This window comes from Schistocerca nitens, chromosome 5 (assembly GCF_023898315.1).
Source record: "Schistocerca nitens isolate TAMUIC-IGC-003100 chromosome 5, iqSchNite1.1, whole genome shotgun sequence".
Lineage (NCBI taxonomy): Eukaryota > Metazoa > Arthropoda > Insecta > Orthoptera > Acrididae > Schistocerca > Schistocerca nitens.
The window spans coordinates 609,712,207-609,734,136 of NC_064618.1; positions in this window are offsets into that span (position 1 = coordinate 609,712,207).

The window sequence follows — 21,930 nt, forward strand, 5'->3', positions numbered from 1 at the left end:
CCGACCTGGTACGAATCCCACACTGATGAGCAATACTCAAGTATAGGTCGAACGAGTGTTTTGTAAGCCACCTCCTTTGTTGATGGGATACATTTTCTAATGACTCTCGCAATGAATCTCAACCTGGCACCCACCTTACCAACAATTAATTTTATATGATCATTCCACTTCAAATCGTTCCGTACCAATACTTCCCGATATTTTACAGAAGTAACTGCTACCAGTGTTTGTTCCACTATCATATAATCTTACAACCTGCTCTGCGCTAGAAAGACAAGCGCGCAAAATCCTTGCGAATCTGCGTCCACTATTATCGAAGGTTGATACACCCTCACAGAAACAGGCAGTACATCGATCAAAACAACTTAACTTTGTACAAGAGTGAGGAAATCTTCGCAGCGTCAAAAACTTGAGCAAATCGCAAAAGGACCTGACTTTCGCAAGTAGTCGTCCGTGGAACAGTATGTGGTTGGTAAGATGTGAGACACTATCTTTGCACAGTATAAATGGTTGCTAGCTTATTGCCTACAGCTAGAGTAGGAGCAGTAATTGCATTACTTGGTTCAAATGGCACTGAGCACTATGGGACTCAACATTTGAGGTCAGAAGTCCCTAGAACTTAGAACTACTTAAACCTAACTAACCTAAGGACACCACACACATCCATGTCCGAGGCAGGATTCAGATCTGCGTCCGTAGCGGTCGCGCGGTTCCAGACTGAAGCGCCTAGGACCGCTCGGCCACACCGGCCGGCTTGGATTACTTCATTGTAGACTTAAATTACACTTAATTTAAAATCGAGTCGATTATTGTAAACAGGGTGATAAAAATTGTACATTTGTCGTCGACTGCTGTGCTAATACCTACGCCCTAGTTGATATCAGTTAATATTACAGTTGTGGAGTGTTATTGAGTTTGCCTCTGATTAAATCCGTTGCCAAAAAGTGGTGAAGGATTTGTGAGTTAATTACGCGAGATTGAGCGCCTGGATTCGCAACTACAAGCCAGGTACAAATCTTCACAGCCACGCGCAGTATGTACGAGGGATAAGGTTTTAATCATCACCCACGAAAAATTAAGTTACGTCAGTGATTTTTTGTTTGTTTGCAGATAAACGTCTGCAGTTCTTGTACAAACTGAAATTCTCGCGGAACAGAACTGTAGTACGTCACAGGCGGGGCCAAAACAAAATAACACAGGCCACTGATAAAGCAGAAGATCACGCTATAATTTGTTCCAGTACTTGAAGGGGGACAACGCTGCCACAATCCATTCTGAGTTGGTAGACGTTTATGAAGCCAATGCATCATAATATGACGCAGTGGTGTGGTGGCGACGCCGCCTGCAGTGTTGTCAAACAAAAGTGAATGACGATGAACGAATGCGGACCCTCTCTTTGTGAAGAACCTGGGATAGTAAGAAAAGTGGCGGCCTTGATGCTTGGTGGTGGAAGTCAGTCATGTCACAGTCGAAGCGACAGTGGGCAAAATGAAAATCAGTCATGATTCAGGTTTCAACATTCTATACGACATTTTGAACCTAACAAAGTGTGACGGTAGTCGGAGTGGTGGTGCCGGTTTCGACAGGTTTTCGCAACAACATCCCAAGAATAACCATTTTTTATTATAATCCCAAAAAAACATGCATTTAAAGCAAAATTCAGTCAAGAGAAGAACTCCCAGTTACAGTTTTATTACCGCACTGTATAAATACCCTAGTGAGCGCAATTATTAAAAATAACATAAGGTAACACCATTTATTTCTTTGTCAAAGTTGATATGTCAAATATTTGTGTCAAAGAAATTTGATGGTGTAATAGGGAACTTTGTTAAATGTCGTCCGTCGTCAAATAAATATGATCAAATCTAGGGCCTCGCCGTAGATTTGATCACAAAAGTCGTTCGTCTTCTGTTTATTGCAATGTGAAATGTAACCGCTTGGAGCGCTGGCGTCACTACAGCTATTTGACGTCTCTGTAATGTGTCTGTAAATATGGCTTCAACGTTGGCGTGTTCCTTCGACTCTTTTTTTAATTTTTTTATATATTTTCATGTGTTCCAGAAGGGCATTCAATAATATAGACTGTTTCCAGGGCGATAGTAAACACCGCAGTTTCACCCGATAACGGGAGGGCTGCGGGTCCGGCCGTCTTGTTATCATTGTCATATTGTTTGCAATACAGCACTTCAGATTTCTTTTGCAAAGATTTAATGCTTAAGGTCAAAAGAATTAAGCAAATATGTTCATTTTGTTAAAGAAAATTTTATGGTTAAATGCTTCGATTATCTGTAAAACACAGTTTATATATTGTTAAATAAACAGGTTGTGTGAAAAGAAAATTACATTGGTGGGTCCACCCGTCCATGTTCTCCTTAATTCCAGCAATACAGTTTTTTTTAGAGTCGAAAAGTAAGAACAGAATTAAAAGAAATAGCCTTTAGATGGTACATTTATAAAATCTACATTTTTTTGAAACTAAGACACCGCACGACCGCTACGGTCGCAGGTTCGAATCCTGCCTCGGGCATGGATGTGTGTGATGTCCTTAGGTTAGTTAGGTTTAAGTAGTTCTAAGTTCTAGGGGACTTATGACCACAGCAGTTGAGTCCCATAGTGCTCAGAGCCATTTGAACCATTTTTGAAACTAAGACAGCATAAACAAAACACACCCATATACCTCGAATTTCGGGCTTGCAGTTATTCAAAATGAACGTCAAATCGGCACAGCAAGAAGTGTGCTAGGACATCCGTTTGAACGCCAGGGCCCAATAAAATACATAAATCCAAAACAAACATTGAAACAGTAACTGATAATCAATAATGAAATAATCCACAGCCACGACCGCTCACTAGACCACATAGGATAACACACAGTCTGTTAATGTCAATTAATAATGGGTAGGAAGCGTTTTTAGTAAACGCATTCATTTTGTTTGATTAAGCAACAGCGTCCGTAACCCATTGCAGCCCTGCGCGATACAACATATTAGCGAGCGAATGTCCCATATAGGGCCTACTTTAAACAAAACAGATCAGACCACGTTTCGAAATCGTTTGCTGGCTGGAAAATCCGTTGATGAGTCACACCTGCGCCGGGTCGAGACACATAGTAAACTGTGCCCGTACAGAGCTGGTTGCCAATAAAGTGTTAGCTTACAGGCTGCTAGACAGGAACTGAGATCGCCCCGGATAGCAGCACCGCCGAAGTGGCCACGAAGCGCCCTCTCAGCAACTGCGGACGAGGTCGACCCTAGTCTGGCAACGCACGCTGGCGTGGCTCGCGGATGTGACGGAACTGAACAGTCACACAAAGGTCGTCGTCCACTGGGCTACTGTTTTCACACCTGTAACACCATGGCTCTAATACTCTACGGATTTATTTTGCGTTTTGCTTTGGTTTAATGTTATAACATTGAGCATCTGTAAATGTGTTTATTTGAATCGATAACATAAAATTGTATACTCTTTTCTTTGTTAAAATTTTGATGTCATGGTTTGGTTCTATGCAAAGTAGTGTATCTGTCTATTAAATGCTTTGTCCCATTTGGAGGGAACAAAACTTACTGTATATGATTGTAATTTTGTGTGAATAATTTTTGGTAGAAATGTCAATATGTGCAAAGGTTCTGTTTTATTGAAAATGTTTGTTTACTGTTATGTAAATTGCTGATCCTCACTTCGGGTTCTTAGTTAGTTTGTATGTATGTAAACGGTGTAGTGGTTCCCCTCGGGAACGGAACTGTGTAGCGCGCGCAAATTGTGGTTGGCCTATGTAGAAAAGGTGGAACTGATAGTCAGTCGGGGACGAGCTACGAGTCGGGGATGAGCTACCAAACTGTGCACTGCCATTCTGAGAGAGGCTTTTTCTACTTCTTTCCAATGCCTCGGATGGATGGATGGATAAATAGCTGGAACTATTCTGGAATTTGTATCTATCATCGCCACCAAGAAATGACAGAGTCCAGCAATTCTGCCTGCAATTCCACCTACTAACATGCAGTTGCCACCACATTGCGCAATCATTGCATCGGAATGCTATAATGATGTACAGTGAAGGTTCAGCTAAATGGATGTGTTAGTGTGTTCAAATATAAGGTAATTTATATCTGAATTTATATACCAACCTTGATTTTTCTCCTCATCATAACACCTCTCAGGTTCCTCTCCGTTTGAACTAAAGTGATTTCCGAGTGTCCTTACTGATAGAAATTAAAGCCTAGAGTTTTGCTAATTGATGCCTCTTGAACATAGTAAAAAGAAAGTTAAAGTTAATGTGGCAAGAGAGTGGGTTAAAGTTAATGATGCTCACTGAAAATAATTTTCCTAGTAAAACTGCTTATTAATGTGTTGCTGCCTACTTCAAAATTAAAAGTTCTTAAGATTGAGGCTTATAAAGTTTTGCTTAGTGAATGATCACATTACTGCCTGTTGTAAATCGCAGAAGGTGAGTCAGTATCTTACACATATGTTGATTTTGTCTCTCAATGTAGTAAAAGTGGAAAACTACAGTTGTGAAAAGTTATATACTCATGTTTGCTAAGTATTTGTCTCTCTTGTGTATTGGAAGTGCATATTAATAATATAACAGGATCCACAGTTTGTCTATTGTGTTAATGCTGGGTAGCAAGTAATGGGAAGACGACTAATTATGAAAACTATAATTTCTTTATTCAAATGATAGTGAGAAGTAACCTGTTAGTGGATTCCAATTAACTTTCATTTTAAATAGTAAAGTATTTAACGCCGGCCGCGGTGGTCTCGCGGTTCTAGGCGCTCAGTCCGGAACCGTGCGACTGCTACGGTCGCAGGTTCGAATCCTGCCTCGGGGATGGATGTGCGTGATGTCCTTAGGTTAGTTAGGTTTAAGTAGTTCTAAGTTCTAGGGGACTGATAACCACAGCAGTTGAGTCCCATAGTGCTCAGAGCCATTTTAAAAAGTATTTAACGGAGAGAGACTTAACCTATATCTAATTAATGATTCTGCAGTGAATAATAATAATAACGTTATAAAGACCATTCAGTTTGTATAAGCCCTGAAAGTGATGGTGTTTTTCTGTACCTGTTACAATTTTGCAAATAGTTTGTGCTGCTCTAACTGTTAGTTTCAATCTTACCGTAAACATATGTATGTGTCAGAGTTCATTGCACTCGCGTGTGACAAAGTATAGGTTGTGTTTATTCGTTAAAATTACTAATAACTATTTTCTTAAACGAGAATGTCAATCATTCTCTTGCCTAGTTAGGCTAGCGACCGTTTTCTTTATCAGTTGAACAGTACAGATAGGCAAAATTTTGTTCGTACCGTTCAAATATTTACGTAATTCTGATTTTCATTTTCGATAAGCCATTCCCGTTAGGTACAGCACGGTCAACCTAGCAAAATTCCTCTCAGAGGGTAACACTGCTCTGTTGCTTTATACCATAATTGTTTTTACTAGATAATTATATTTCACGACCTGCCTCCTACTTTAAGGTTATGGTATAGCAGTAGCAGACGGTAGTGTTATACGTGGCTTTTCCGTGACAGGACTAATTGTTCTGTTGGGGCATCGTATGTACTAAGCCAAACTTGGTATTTGATTGAATAAGCTACGTAAATGCTGTTGCAGTGTTACACACCCACTATAAAAGCCCGCCGAATCGAGTCACCAGCGGAAATATTGCAGATGTGTCGGATCAGTCGAGATTTCTATAGGCAGTTAATCAACATGGACGAATGCTGAGTGCGTTAGTATGACCCGAGACGAAGGAGAATAAGGAGTGATAATACGAGCGACGTTCCGAAAATGAGCGTATGAATCCACACCCATTGGTGATCAACGTCGGCGTCAACAGAGGAGGAATGACGCATGAGCAGAACACCGAAGAAGAGAGAGTAGCAGCAGACCGGCGCGCTCAATGTTTTTCGAGTACGCATCACAATGGCAGACGCTGATCTGTTCATCCTGCTGGTACGAGATCGCGGGACTGGTTGAAACGTCCCCTTAGAAAAATCAATGAATTACTGTGCTGATAAACCTCTTACATTATTTAATTTTCAAACATCTGAGCAGATCTGAACGTACTCAGACATTTCGACCTTTACCTAATCTGATCAACACTAAACTGACACACAATATTTTTAGCGCAACGCAATCTGACTTTCAATAATCCCTACAAAAGAATGGCCCTGACTAACATTAACCTATACCTTTCACGAATCACTTACCTCACAAAAATCTTCGTTACTCGAACTACTGCAATACAGCGAGCGCCACTACTGCCAGCTAAGTAAAAGATTCTAACTTCTGAAGGCACTAACTACTGATAGGCATAGTTAGCAAATGAAAGATTTTGATAGAGAACAAACAATGTATTTACCTTAATAGTGTTCAAAAGTCATAATATATATATATATATATATATATATATATATAATATTACAAATTTACTCTTCCAGATCGTTCGCTCTCAAAATTCCGCCATCTCTCTCCCCACATCCACCATTGCTGGCGGCTCACCTCCAACTGCGCAGCGCTACGCGCTGTTCACATCCAGCTGCCCAACACTACAATAGCAAACAACAATGCAAACCAGCCACAGACTTCACACAGCACAGTCAGTGATTTTCATACAGAGCGCTACGTGGCGTTACAAATAAAAAAAAACCTAAACAGCCTACTTACACGGTGTGTCCGTCATCCACAAACATCTACAGGCCATGTGTAGTGAAGAGGTTATATCTCGTCAAATGATTAGTCGCTGGTATTGTATATTGCGACAAGGAGTGAGGAGTATAAAGTTCGAAGTGGGCGTCCCTTCATATCTGAATGAAAACAATATTGCCAGTGGAGGATGTGCGAGAATTCCTTCCATCGCAGCGTACCGAGTTCTATCAGTGTGGTTTCTTTAAACTGACTGCCAGCTATGACAGATGTCTCAATGTCGGTGGCGACTGTGTCGAAAAATAATGCAAGGTGTACAGTTCATGTTGCCATGGTGTACTTGTTTTTGGCAGTCACGTTTCCGTGTGAAAAACCATGACGAAACTTACTCTCAGAACGCCCTTCGTATATGAAACCGCTATTGGCCAGAAAGACGAAGACTCAGCCATCGCCGGCCGGTGTGGCCGAGCGGTTCTAGGCGCTTCAGTCGGGAACCGAGCGACCGCTACGGTCGCAGGTTCGAATCCTGCCTCGGGCATGGATGTGTGTGATGTCCTTAGGTTTAAGTCGTTCTACGTCACTGATGACCTCAAATGTTGAGTCCCATAGTGCTCAGAGCCATTTGAACGATTTGAACTCAGCCATCACCAGGCAGTGCAGTGCTGAAAGCTTTTGGGACTGCCGTGGTGCTAACAGATTATACTTGTAAGGAGAAAACCGTCACAGGAGCACTATACAAGGTTCTGGGACGCTGTCAAGACGAAGCACCGTGAGACCGGACGATGTCAAAGACGGATTGGGGGGGGGGGGGGGGGAGGTTCTGCTTCATGACAACGCTGCAGACCATTCTGTACAGGCCACTTTCACATATGTAGCTCTTTGTGGCTACCACATTTTACCTCATCTCTCCCATCCTCCCCTCTCTCCACCCTCTCCCCTATACCCGCCGTCGACTCAGGGCCTCCAGTGACGTCTTTCCTCGGAAGACGAAACCATTGCGTGGCAGTCTTTAATAGAGTGATCACGAGGTGATTTTTGAGCCGAAACGTTTCCAGAGCTGCCAAAATGCAGACTTCTACGACTAAGGTCTCATCCAAATAACGCTTAGCTGGAAATACGTGACATTGAAGGGTGGGCATGTAAAGGCATCAGGATTTTTCCCTAGGGGGTAATTAAAGCTCTGTGAGTAACCAGTGTAGAATAAACAGCTCGGAAACGCCTACCACGTCCAATGTAGAGGAAGTTAATTTTCAGGACAGCTAGGACCTGCATGACGGAGGCATTGCCATCAAATATTTCTTAGTGCTTTGCTGAGAACTGAACACCTGACGCAACGACACTCTGTGACAACTGCTAGGGGACGGAGCAGTTGTCGCTGCGTCAGCGGCGCCTGGCAGCGCCCCAGCGCGCGGCGGAGTCGCGTCGTTTCCGAACGTCATCCGGCGTGACGCCCGCTGCCGGCTGCTGGGAGCCGATGCCAATGCCGGAAATACGAGTCCTCCAGATAAGGCGCGCCGTTACGGCGCCAATACACCGCCCGCCGCGCAGCGTCGACAAATTCGCTTCCGACTCTCCGCCACTTACACGCCCATAAATCATCCACACACAGGAATGCAGTGTGGACCGTCCTTCACAAGCACAGTACATATTACAACAACGTGGCGGTGAGGATTTCAGGCACATGAATTAAACTAATACAGATTGTACTACCATCTGCTGAACATATTTATTTCACAAATTTTAACTAATAATTCATAAATTTAAATTAAATAATTTTAGGTCACCGTATGATGGACCATCTGTAGATTCTTGAACGAAGCTACTGAACAGATCTGTGAGTATGAATTACTATTTTTTCATGTCTCACAGATTATCAAAAGCCTTTGACTTAGTTTCAAGAAAATCTATGCCAACAGCTAACAGTTTACAAATTAAGCAATTATTCAACAAAGATCCAAAAACAGTTACCTCAGTCCTCCAGCTTCCATAAGACTTCTACATTTATATTTATTCTCTGTGAGCCATTGTGGCAGAGGGTACTTCCCACTGTACTCTTAATTGGGGCGTTTTCTCCATTCGACTACTGAGCGCGGTAACAAAGACAGCTTCAGTGCATCTATGCGCAGTGTAATTAATCTTACCTTACCCTCCTAAGGTAGCGATTCCTATTGAATTGTCGCCTAGTTATAGATTCCTTATTTATTGCTAGTTCCTGAAGCTTTTTAAGAAGGTCTCTGCGGAATAGTTGGCTGCAGTCTTCACTTTTACGGCCGCACGCGGCAAGACTTTCCACTGCTTGTCTTCGTGCTTCACAAACCTGACGTTGGCCAGCGAGATCGCCGGCTCTCTCCCCAATTCAGAACGCTTGGAGCGTTATGGGCAGTGCCGTTTAGCGAGCTTCGGATTTGGACCATCTAACACGCCATTTCACAGAATTCACACGATATCCCTCTGGAGGACACTTTATTAATCAGTGTCAAGGCATAAGAACCGGTGGCGGACCAACGCGTATCGCCTTGCTGGTTGTAAAGCTCTTTCTATTGAATCATTCATCCAGACTTTCAGAAACTGAAATCATTTTTTTCTCTGTACAGGCACGTAAATTAAAACATAATTTTCAAAACTAAGCTTCCGGTGCCTCTTCAACGAAAACTCTGTTATCTTTGTGTACTACAGTTTTTGACTTATGGCAGTGGATTATGGACTTTTCAAGAGAGAAACTTTTAAAAACTGCATATCAGTAGAGACATACGGTACGTAGGAATTGGATTACAGTCGCTGAGATGAAACTACTGGATGACAGACATGAACTCAATGTAAATGCAGTCACACGAAATGAGCTGCACGAACATCAGTCAGAAACATTGAAATCTGTATCTAATGAATATGTCGTGACTAATTTAAAAACTGGTACAGTAACCACACCAGATGTCGCTGACTTAACAATTGCGCAATTAGTTGGAACCTACAAGATTACCTGATACCAGTTCGTACATTTCCACGGCTGGCGTCATTTTGTATAAAATAATTTTGGGTATTAGGCCACGTCATTATAACTATTAAAAAAAATTAAATTACGGACTTTTCGAACGCCTTGCTGCGGTATTCTTCAGGGGTTCACTGCTGTATACTGGTGAGTGTCTTTCTTTATATACTGTTGCATGGGGGCTTAATTAAAATAAGATGGAAATAATTTTAATTTTTTTTTTTTTGCTTTAGTTGCTGTCTGTCCGTTTACGCAGTCTCGTAAACGGTTGGCCCTGACTAGTATTATTACGCAATCTGACTGCATAGAACAACAACAAAGAATGAAATGGAAATTTTCATTAACACAATTAATTAATTAAGTCCCCAGCAACTATAAAACCTACGAAACCAAAGCACAAGTGTAACTGTTCTGTGTGTGGAAGTATGACTCAACGTACGCATCTGGCACGGTTCTTCTTCAACAACACAAGAAATTTTAAATATCATTTATACTGAATTAATTAAAGAAAATATAAATACCATAATTACTCAAGAAAACCAGAATTACACTCTAATACAAGAACACAAGCCAGATGCTTTGTTGACTGAACCTGTAATGACGCATTATTCAGGACATTGAAATAATGAGAAAGAAAAGAAAAGTAGTTTGTTACCTTAATTTATATTGATGAAAAGCACTCTAGACATTACAATCTCTCCACACCGACTCGCTACTATCACATCTCAACAAGAACTTTTCAGTATCACATCTCAGCAAGCACTGCCTACTAGCTCATCTCAACAAACACTCCTCACTACGACATCTCAGCACTGACTACCTCGAGCTCACCCCAAGCACTGCCCACTACGACATCTCAATAATCACTGCCAGTGGAGGCGGCGGAACAATGCTCTCTAGCGCGATCTCTGGCGCTGTGGCTCAGTGTAGCCACCTTTCATATGCCCTTCCTCCACGGGCTAGAATTTGATGGTATTTTTGCCAGCATTGGTGGTGAAAATACCACCAAATTCGTCAAAAAAAATACAGACAAAAATAAAAGATAATATTCATGCGTAAATATCATATAACTAGATAAAATTTTGGCTTTGCACTGACCTTTCAATAACCTAATATATAGAATACAGTAAGCAATACAAATTCTTTCATACATGTGACTTTACATAATAGTTTACACAAGTATTATGTGGTTAAACAGTTCAATCAATAGCGTCATCAATGACGAATATGTGCAGGTAAGAGTCTCACAACTTTTCACAAACAGTAATACACCAAAAATCAGTTTATACAAATATTCACATAAACGCTTTTGATTTAGAAAAAACAAGTAGTTGATAGTTCCAACAGTAGCACCCAGCAATGGTCAACAGGTGCAAATACCAACAAGTGACATCTTCACTAGAAGCAGTCCCATCAGTTGCACCCAGCAATGTTGAACAGGTGCAGACACCAACAAGTAACACCATTTCGGTAGAAGCAGTCCATCAGTGGCACCCAGCAATGTTGAGCAGGTGCAGACACCAACAGGTGAAATCTTTTCAGTAGAAGCAGTCCATCAGTGGCACCCAGCAATGTTGAGCAGGTGCAGACACCAACAAGTAACACCATTTCAGTAGAAGCAGTCCATCAGTGGCACCCAGCAATGTTGAGCAGGTGCAGACATCAACAGGTGACATCTTTTCAGTAGAAGCAGTCCATCAGTGGCACCCAGCAGTGTTGAGCAGGTGCAGACATCAACAAGTAACACCATTTCAGTATAAACAGTTCCATTAGTGGCACCAGCAATGTTGAGCAGGTGCACACAGCAACAGGTGACATCTTTTCAGTAGAAGCAGTCCATCTGTGGCACCCAGCAATGTTGAGCAGGTGCCGACACCAACAAGTGACATCATTTCGGTAGAAGCAGTCCATCAGTGGCACCCAGCAATGTTGAGCAGGTGCAGACACCAACAGGTGACATCTTTTCAGTAGAAGCAGTCCATCAGTGGCACCCAGCAATGTTGAGCAGGTGCAGACACCAACAAGTAACACCATTTCAGTATAAGCAGTTCCATTAGTGGCACCAGCAATGTTGAGCAGGTGCACACAGCAACAGGTGACATCTTTTCAGTAGAAGCAGTTCCATTAGTGGCACCAGCAATGTTGAACAGGTGCCGACACCAACAAGTGACATCATTTCGGTAGAAGCAGTCCATCAGTGGCACCCAGTAATGTTGACCAGGTGCTGACCGCAGTCCATAAAATTCACTATCACTAATCACACTGTTCATCAGCAGAAATTAAACATGTCCTAGTGGCACCAATCATGTAGAAAAAGTGCAAATAACAGTCCATACTATTCCCTATCACTAATCACACAGTTCATCAGCAAATAATAATAAACACAAAAATGATATCAGATAATTGTCATATTAACTATTACAATACACAAATAGCAGTAAACCTATAATATTTATGGGTGTCAGTGCAAGCCACAACAAACAAGTAAAATAATATTTAGGAGATAGGTTGGGATCACTTCTCTGGGATTATAAAAGGAAAACACACAAAACACACTCACTCATCTTTCATCCACATTAGTGCTACTGTGTAATTGAATAGTGTTAACTGTGTAAATGCAATTCTGTCAAAATTTTATGTTCATCATGTGTATCAAGTAGTAGTGGCAGCAATGTATAACAGTCATCATGTCAAGACCAATGTTTGCCAAGCCAGATCAAAATGTACGGTTGCTGAACAACTGTCAGTGAGCCAAGATATGCAAATACTTCCTCTCTTCAAAAAAAGTATATACTGCTTAGTGATTTAACAAAGTGTGTGTGTAGACAATCTTCCTTCTACTTGAGTGTTCTAGTCTGCCATCTTTATCCTCCTTGTTCCATATAGACCAACAAAAAAAAAAAAATATGCTCCTCACTTACTTCACCTCTTATCCACCAAAACTCCAATAATCATGAGCATCACATAATCTCAATACTTCAATAATACCTCTTCAATACGTCGATCATCAATATCATTTACCTTACCTCTTGTCCACGAAAACTCCAATAATCATCAACTTCACATAATCTCAATACCTCAATCATACCTCTTCAATACGTCGATATACACTCCTGGAAATTGAAATAAGAACACCGTGAATTCATTGTCCCAGGAAGGGGAAACTTTATTGACACATTCCTGGGGTCAGATACATCACATGATCACACTGACAGAACCACAGGCACATAGACACAGGCAACAGAGCATGCACAATGTCGGCACTAGTACAGTGTATATCCACCTCTCGCAGCAATGCAGGCTGCTATTCTCCCATGGAGACGATCGTAGAGATGCTGGATGTAGTCCTGTGGAACGGCTTGCCATGCCATTTCCACCTGGCGCCTCAGTTGGACCAGCGTTCGTGCTGGACGTGCAGACCGCGTGAGACGACGCTTCATCCAGTCCCAAACATGCTCAATGGGGGACAGATCCGGAGATCTTGCTGGCCAGGGTAGTTGACTTACACCTTCTAGAGCACGTTGGGTGGCACGGGATACATGCGGACGTGCATTGTCCTGTTGGAACAGCAAGTTCCCTTGCCGGTCTAGGAATGGTAGAACGATGGGTTCGATGACGGTTTGGATGTACCGTGCACTATTCAGTGTCCCCTCGACGATCACCAGTGGTGTACGGCCAGTGTAGGAGATCGCTCCCCACACCATGATGCCGGGTGTTGGCCCTGTGTGCCTCGGTCGTATGCAGTCCTGATTGTGGCGCTCACCTGCACGGCGCCAAACACGCATACGACCATCATTGGCACCAAGGCAGAAGCGACTCTCATCGCTGAAGACGACACGTCTCCATTCGTCCCTCCATTCACGCCTGTCGCGACACCACTGGAGGCGGGCTGCACGATGTTGGGGCGTGAGCGGAAGACGGTCTAACGGTGTGCGGGACCGTAGCCCAGCTTCATGGAGACGGTAGCGAATGGTCCTCGCCGATACCCCAGGAGCAACAGTGTCCCTAATTTGCTGGGAAGTGGCGGTGCGGTCCCCTACGGCACTGCGTAGGATCCTACGGTCTTGGCGTGCATCCGTGCGTCGCTGCGGTCCGGTCCCAGGTCGACGGGCACGTGCACCTTCCGCCGACCACTGGCGACAACATCGATGTACTGTGGAGACCTCACGCCCCACGTGTTGAGCAATTCGGCGGTACGTCCACCCGGCCTCCCGCATGCCCACTATACGCCCTCGCTCAAAGTCCGTCAACTGCACATACGGTTCACGTCCACGCTGTCGCGGCATGCTACCAGTGTTAAAGACTGCGATGGAGCTCCGTATGCCACGGCAAACTGGCTGACACTGACGGCGGCGGTGCACAAATGCTGCGCAGCTAGCGCCATTCGACGGCCAACACCGCGGTTCCTGGTGTGTCCACTGTGCCGTGCGTGTGATCATTGCTTGTACTGCCCTCTCGCAGTGTCCGGAGCAAGTATGGTGGGTCTGACACACCGGTGTCAATGTGTTCTTTTTTCCATTTCCAGCAGTGTATATAACCTCATTGCCAATATCATTTCACTTCCATAACAACTCTTTCCTCTAGTCAGTCTCCTCGAACAAGTGCAGACAAAATCCTAATGCAAACCTCAATTCATCATCTCATACAATCCGAAGACACAATGTCAACACACAACCTCTCGTGTAATCCATCTGATCCAAATCTGCTACTCATTATAAATTATAAGATACATTTTGTTTACCTTGTCCATCATTAAATAAAAGAAATGCGTACATGACCTCTAACAGCCTTAGTTCGAATAACTCTCAGTAATTAATTACGATTACGGAGTGTGAATGATCATAATATTTCACAGTGTGTACACCACTTCAAGAATCATGGCAGAAGCAAACACGTGGAGTATTTCTTGTGTCAAGTGTCACTTCCTATTTCAATTACTCACGAAAAATGCAGTGTAATAACTGTCGACGGTCTAAACCTAGTGTTGGTATGTCATGTCGTTATCTTCCTTCCTATTAGCATAAATTTATACAGCTTCCATAAAACCTCCAGCTCATGTGACTTCTATGAAGTTTCTCGTACTAATGTCGTTCGTCGAATTATAGCAGTTCATTTTCTTATCTTAAAAATATAAAGCACTGAGCGTAAGCAAAACATACAATATCGCGACAATATACCAGTAGCGAACAGAATGTCAACAAGTGGATGCAGCACAATCCCTATAACGAGGCTCTGCCAAGCGAACAATCTACAATTAATACAATAGTGTAACCTAATCTTCATGTTTGTACACTGTATATCAGCATTTCTATATTCTAAATTAAAGAGTAGTTATGACAACAAAACAGAAGTGTGTAAATATGCAATCCATACGCACAGCAGCAAACATATATCTTACGTAATAAACAAGTCATTAGCATCATTCAGCATAAGCAAATAAATGTTCATATGTAATCTTAATACGTAAACATGAAGGCGCAAGCAGATAAATCACAAAGTATAACTTACATACATAACCACAGTCAGCACAATTAATCAGTTGACAATTACAATTTAAATAAATAAGCACAGCAGGCACATAATAAAACAATATGACATCAGTGAAAAAGCATAGCAGCCAAGCGATGCATAATATACATAAGTAATAACATTGTTCATTAATCAATAATTGTCAAAATCAGCAAATGTACACAAGCACGTCGCTTCACAAGTAAATTCATAGAACATGAAATTAGCACAAAGTATGAATCACGTAATCGCGAGCAGCAAATTACATCTAAAATACGTACCTAAGTGGAATTATGTTACCTGAAAAATAAACTCAATTAATAGTTACCCTTTTTAGTTTATTACTTTTTTCTTCGAAATTACATTCTTCCTGAAATTTTCTCCATAGCAAGTCGTCTTAACGTCGGACACGCACAGAATTTACCTGAAGGTCTTAAATATTTTATACAACCGTATCCTGAAAAATACTGAACGTTAATAACATAATTTATAAAGTCACCATAGCTTTATACAGAATTTAGTCGGAGAAATTAGACTGTGTATTTGTTTACGTCTGTCAGTGCATTCGCACTGACCGCTCGATCAGCTGTAGGCGCGTGACGTAGGAAGTAATTGTTTGCGGTCAACGACTGCCTTGTGCGGCGCGCAGACTTCACTGTTGCTTTGAGTATCTGCCGCCGCCGGAACACGGCGCGGTATCCTTGTACTCTCCGCATGTTTACGTATAACTGTTGATTTCTCAAAAGTATGTCATTCCACAAAAATTTTAACGTTGCCTGTTGACATAATTTGCATTTGGCAAGAACAGATCGAATACGTTTTTCCATATTACTGAAGTAGCAATTTTCTCGCAATTTATGAAAGCATTTTCTGGGACCAAAGTGCGCATAACTGAAATGTGTGTACCAAATCAATTTATTGACCCACTCATCAGGAATACAAACTAACCAAACAGAGTTGTCGACCGATTTTCGTTTGAAAAGAATGTCATTGCGAACTAAATAATGCTGTCTAATCGCTACGCTTTCCTTTCTCCTCCACTTCTCCTTAATGTCCTTCCAGATTGGATCCTTATTTTGCTCCTTAGCGATGTCCTGGAGCGAAGACGAAATAAAGTTCTCAAACGCAACACCTTGAATGTACATCAAACAATAATGGTTTTCTTTGCAGTCCTCTTCAGCACTTTCTTTCAAACTCATAGCTGCACGTGATAAAGCATCAGCAACAATATTTGAAGATCCCTGTATGTAAACAATACTAAAATCAAATTCCTGTAGGTACAACGCCCATCGTGACAATCTGCCATGAGTTAATTTTGTCGACATAAGAAATTCCAAAGCTCGATGATCGGTGTAAACCTTAGTATGTCTGCCATACAAAAATGTGCGAAATTTTGTGAAAGCCCAAACAACAGCCAAAGCTTCAAGTTCCGTAATCGAATAATTCTTTTCTGATTTAGAGAGAACACGACTTCCAAAGGCAATAGTTTTCTGTACTACAACGCCGTCTTCTTCTATCTCTTGAAATAAGTGTGCACCTAGGCCTTTGTATGATGAGTCCGTCGCCAAACAAAAATCTTTAGATAGATCCGGATGTGAAAGAAGTGGAGCAGCAACTAAAGCATCACGAAGTTGTTCAAATTCTGACTGAGCTTCCTCATCCCAACACCAATTAGATTTCTTTCCAGATAGTTCACATAAACGAGGTGTGGCCAAATTGTCCAATCTAACAAAGCGTCTAAGAAAATTACAGACACCAAGGAAACTACGAACATCACGTTTTGTAGTAGGAACAGCATAATTACGAATTGCGTCTAGCTTTTCTGGATCAGGAAGAATACCTTCTGTAGAAATAATGTGACCGAGAAATTTCACCTGAGAACGACCAAATTCAGATTTTTCCAAGTTCACTGTAATGCCAACTCTTGCAAAAATACGTAATAATGAATCCAAAATTTTGTTGTGCTCACTCCAAGAACGTTTAGCAATAAGAATATCGTCAACATATGAAGTAATATTGTCCCGAAGATAAACAGGTAAAATTTCGTTTAAATTACGAATGAATGCTGCAGAAAATATAGTAAGTCCAAACGGTAATTTCCGAAATCACTTTCAGGTAAAATAGTCAAATCCGGTTATTGTTTACTTACTGTCTAGATAGATGGATAGTGGAAGAGTTGTTTTTATAGATGCAAAGAATAGTGAAAGAGTAGGCAGCGGTGCAGAAAACTAAAAGGGAAATAGCACCACTACAGCTCGGGGCCCTGTGAACGCTACGGCACATATTCACTTAGTATAGTGAATCCCCTGAGGACATTAATAGCTGCACATAATTTCCAGTTTGTGACTTTGTGGCCAATTTGGTGGGAGTGCGTACGTAAATTGATCTAACCATGCACATGGATATATGTCATTCTTAGAATTGCGGAAGATCTTAAATTTCCGAACAGTCAAAAAGTGTTTATAGTCAAAGTTTTCGCCTCGTGGCGACAAAGACCTACCGCGTCTGTACCAGTCCCAATGTTGATTATTGTCAAGTTCGCGCGCCTGGCGCTCTCTTGTCGCATCACGTAAATGAAACAAATTATTTTCTTCAAACCCTTCTGCTAAACTAACACTTGTCAATTTATCTGAGATCTCCTCAACTCTTTCCGATGAGTCACTTAATTGTTCTTTCTGTTTATTTACGTCTTCTGTAAGTGTCGCGACTCGGGTTTCAGTATTGACACGTTTGGTAGTTAACTGTTCACACTGTTGCGTTAAGTCATTTGGTACGGATTCCTCGATTCTTTCAAATACTTCTTCCTTATCGTGTGTGCGTTGTAAATTTAATTCTGAAAATTTTTGTACTATCACGCGATCTTTTTCTTCCCGTTCTCTGTCCTGTTCCTCTTGTCTGATTTCTGTTGAAATTAAACTGTTATTGTGAGCATTCAAAATCGATTGTTCTTCTTCTCTAATTTCTTTCTTTGATTCATCTTTCGTATTTTTGAAACATGTCCCTATTCGTGAGCGTAACCGTGTTGTCATTGCTTTTAATTCAGATCCTAACCGTGTTTCCATTGTTCCCATATCAGTTTTAATTGTTCCTATCTCTGTCTTAATTGTTCCCATTTGTGAGTCTAGTGAGTCGAACCGTGATCCCAAATTTAATATTGCACTCATCAACTGCTCCGTGTTAAGTGTTTCAAAATTCTTTTCGCCCCTAACATTTCCCGCAAAACCAGTTTCCTTCGTCATAGCTGTAAAGCTATCTGTGTTCGATACTATTCCAGAATCTTCTGTCGTTAATCTCGAATTCTGAAAATTTTCTAATTGAGAAAAATTTTGAAATGGTTCCGGACTATTTTCCCGACTTATTACATTGTTTTCCACTTCATTATTCATCATACTGTTCTCCTGTGTTGGCGAGTTCGCCATGTCAACAATTTCGTCATTCTGACTATCCATCATTTTTGCCTTTTTCATCGATCGCGTAATCATTTACAAAATGTACAAAACTCGTCACTATATGAAAATTACACACAATGACACTTTATCTCCAACAATACCATTCACACGAAATGTCTCCCTCAAACACGATTAATCGAACAATTGAAATAATTGCACTAATTGTCAAACCCGTAGACAAGACAACAGAAATGAAATTTTGCAAAAAAAATACCATTAGAAGAATGACAATTACCAAATCTACACTTGCAAAATAGACTACAATTATTAAACTACAAATTACTACAACAATACTACTGTCTACTATTTTTACAATCAGAATATTCCAAGGGACGATCCGAAACAGCGGTCGTCACGTGCATGGGGGCTTAATTAAAATATAATGAAAATAATTTTAATTTTTTGATTTAGTAGCTGTCTGTTCGGTTACGAAGTCTCGTAACGGTTGGCCCTGACTAGTATTATTACGCAATCTGACTGCATAGAACAACGACAAAGAATGAAATGGAAATTTTCATTAACACAATTAATTAATTAAGTCCCCAGCAACTATAAAACCTACGAAACCAAAGCACAAGTGTAACTGTTCTGTGTGTGGAAGTATGACTCAACGTACGCATCTGGCACGGTTCTTCTTCAACAACACAAGAAATTTTAAATATCATTTATACTGAATTAATTAAAGAAAATATAAATACCATAATTACTCAAGAAAACCAGAATTACACTCTAATACAAGAACACAAGCCAGATGCTTTGTTGACTGAACCTGTAATGACGCATTATTCAGGACATTGAAATAATGAGAAAGAAAAGAAAAGTAGTTTGTTACCTTAATTTATATTGATGAAAAGCACTCTAGACATTACAATCTCTCCACACCGACTCGCTACTATCACATCTCAACAAGAACTTTTCAGTATCACATCTCAGCAAGCACTGCCTACTAGCTCATCTCAACAAACACTCCTCACTACGACATCTCAGCACTGACTACCACGAGCTCACCCCAAGCACTGCCCACTACGACATCTCAATAATCACTGCCAGTGGAGGCGGCGGAACAATGCTCTCTAGCGCGATCTCTGGCGCTGTGGCTCAGTGTAGCCACCTTTCACTGTCAATAGGTGATTGGTAGAAGATTACCTGTTTGTCACCTAGCTTTATGCGATAAAATTTAGTTTGTGATTACCACTTATCAGAACAGCATTACATCAAATGGAATTGGCTGACGGACTGATAATCTAAAAGGTTCGACCAAGTAAAAAAAGTGTGAGTGAGACAGGATACGGTTTCACTAATGTAGGCAGTGGGGTATTCGAAGTGAGTCCGTAGCGCTCTAATAACAGCATGTGTGTTTCAAATGCATGTTGTTCTCCTGTCAATTGTTTGTCGAGTAATTGGAAAATTTAATTTGGAAGATCGTTATTATATCATCTACTATTCTGACGACATAATGGACATAATGAACTTGGGGAGTTACTGTTGAAGTTGCTATATTAGTAAACATGAGGATACTACAGGATTAGTTATTAACTTCTCCATTTGGGCATGTGATAATGCGAGATATTAAATAACAAATATATGCAGCTGATGTATGTTTCATACTTAGGTAACAGAAAATTGTAAGACAATTGTAGATCACGAAAGACTTACTTCTCAACAAGCATACCGTGTTTCTCTCCTCTCACTCACCTGTTCTCGCCGCGCTTGTAGGTGAGGAATTACTTTCAGTCACATTATATGAGAAGAGTTTGAGAGCGCTGTGTTTTCCACTGCTTAAGTCGGCTAGTCCTGTGTTCCAGGTACAAATATGTATTATATGCTCTTTCCAGTCTTATTGAGTGTGTAGCATTTCTGGATTTTAAAGCTATTACCTTATTCCTACAGATTTCACCTGAGTGAGGCTATAATATCAGGCTGTGACGTCACAACTTGGGATGCAAGTACGACAGAAGCTGCAGCGCTTGTGGGAAAAGCCGACAACAGTAACTACTCGCGCTCTCATTGACTGGTGTAATGAAATCGAGAGGGCTCTATCCCTTTGTCTACGCAAAAACAGAGGCCTACGAGAAAGACAAGGCCGCGGCGCGTACGTCACGAAGGTAGGCCTCAGCCGGCTCAACTCAGCAGACAAACTAAGTTTCTACGCCTGTTAACTCGTAACTAGGTGCGTACGCACAAAAGAGAATTGCATTTTCTACTGGAATCCGCTATCATGGGGTCTTATTGTTATTAGTCCAACAATGATGGGAAGTCCACAGGCCTACTTGTTACGGATGTACTGAGGTACAATAAAATTAAAATCATGCTGAAGTGATTATCAGTTGCATAAGGCATCTTTCCTTGTGTGAAATGAGTACTGTTAAGCAGAAGAGACTGAATGCTATAAAAAGCCGTTATACCATCTATGTAGAGTATTGATCTTAAATTAAATAAATTTTGTTTTATTACTGGTAATCAGTAAGACTTCATAATAGCAGATTCCAGTAGAAGATGCAGTTCTCATTAGTACGTACACGTCCAGCTGCGAGTTAACAGGTTTAGAAAGGCATATTGTCTGCTGAGCTGCCGGCCGAAGTCGCCGTGATGTTCTAGGCGCTGCAGTCTGGAACCGCGAGACCGCTACGGTCGCAGGTTCGAATCCTGCCTCGGGCATGGATATGTGTGATGTCCTTAGGTTAGTTAGGTTTAACTAGTTCTAAGTTCTAGGGGACTAATGACCTCAGTCCCATATTGCTCAGAGCCATTTGAACCATATGCTGAACTGAGCGAGCGAGTTCAGGCCTACGTTCATGACGTACGCGCCGCGGCCTGTCTTTCTCGTGGGCCTCGGTCAAAACGGTTATTTTCATAGGTTAATTAATTTCCACTGTTAATAGCAACTAAATTAATCTACAGATATAGACCAAAATAGCATGGAAGACACTCTCAGTACCGTACTATTATGACGTTATCAGAATACCATTTTGCAGTTAATTTTCGATAAACTATTGATATACTAACGAGACAGGAATTCCTTTTTGCGTCATCGTCAATTTAACGAAAGACCGCTCAGCAGAGAAGTTCGCACTAACCAGTCAATGATAAGTCTGACAGCATGACGTTAGGCTAGTGCGCCGTTAAGCTGGGTCATCTGGAGCAAGGATGAGTTCAGGGATATTTATTTATTTATCGCAGTGAGGCAGTGATATAGGGCTGGATTGTGATTAAAGAGACTGATAGATTAAGTTGATACGCCTACACATGATCACGCAGTATTTTAGAACTCAGTTTGCTATTTTCTGTGACGGAATATGTTTATAATATAAAAATAGCTGTCATTCCTATGTACTACCGATTT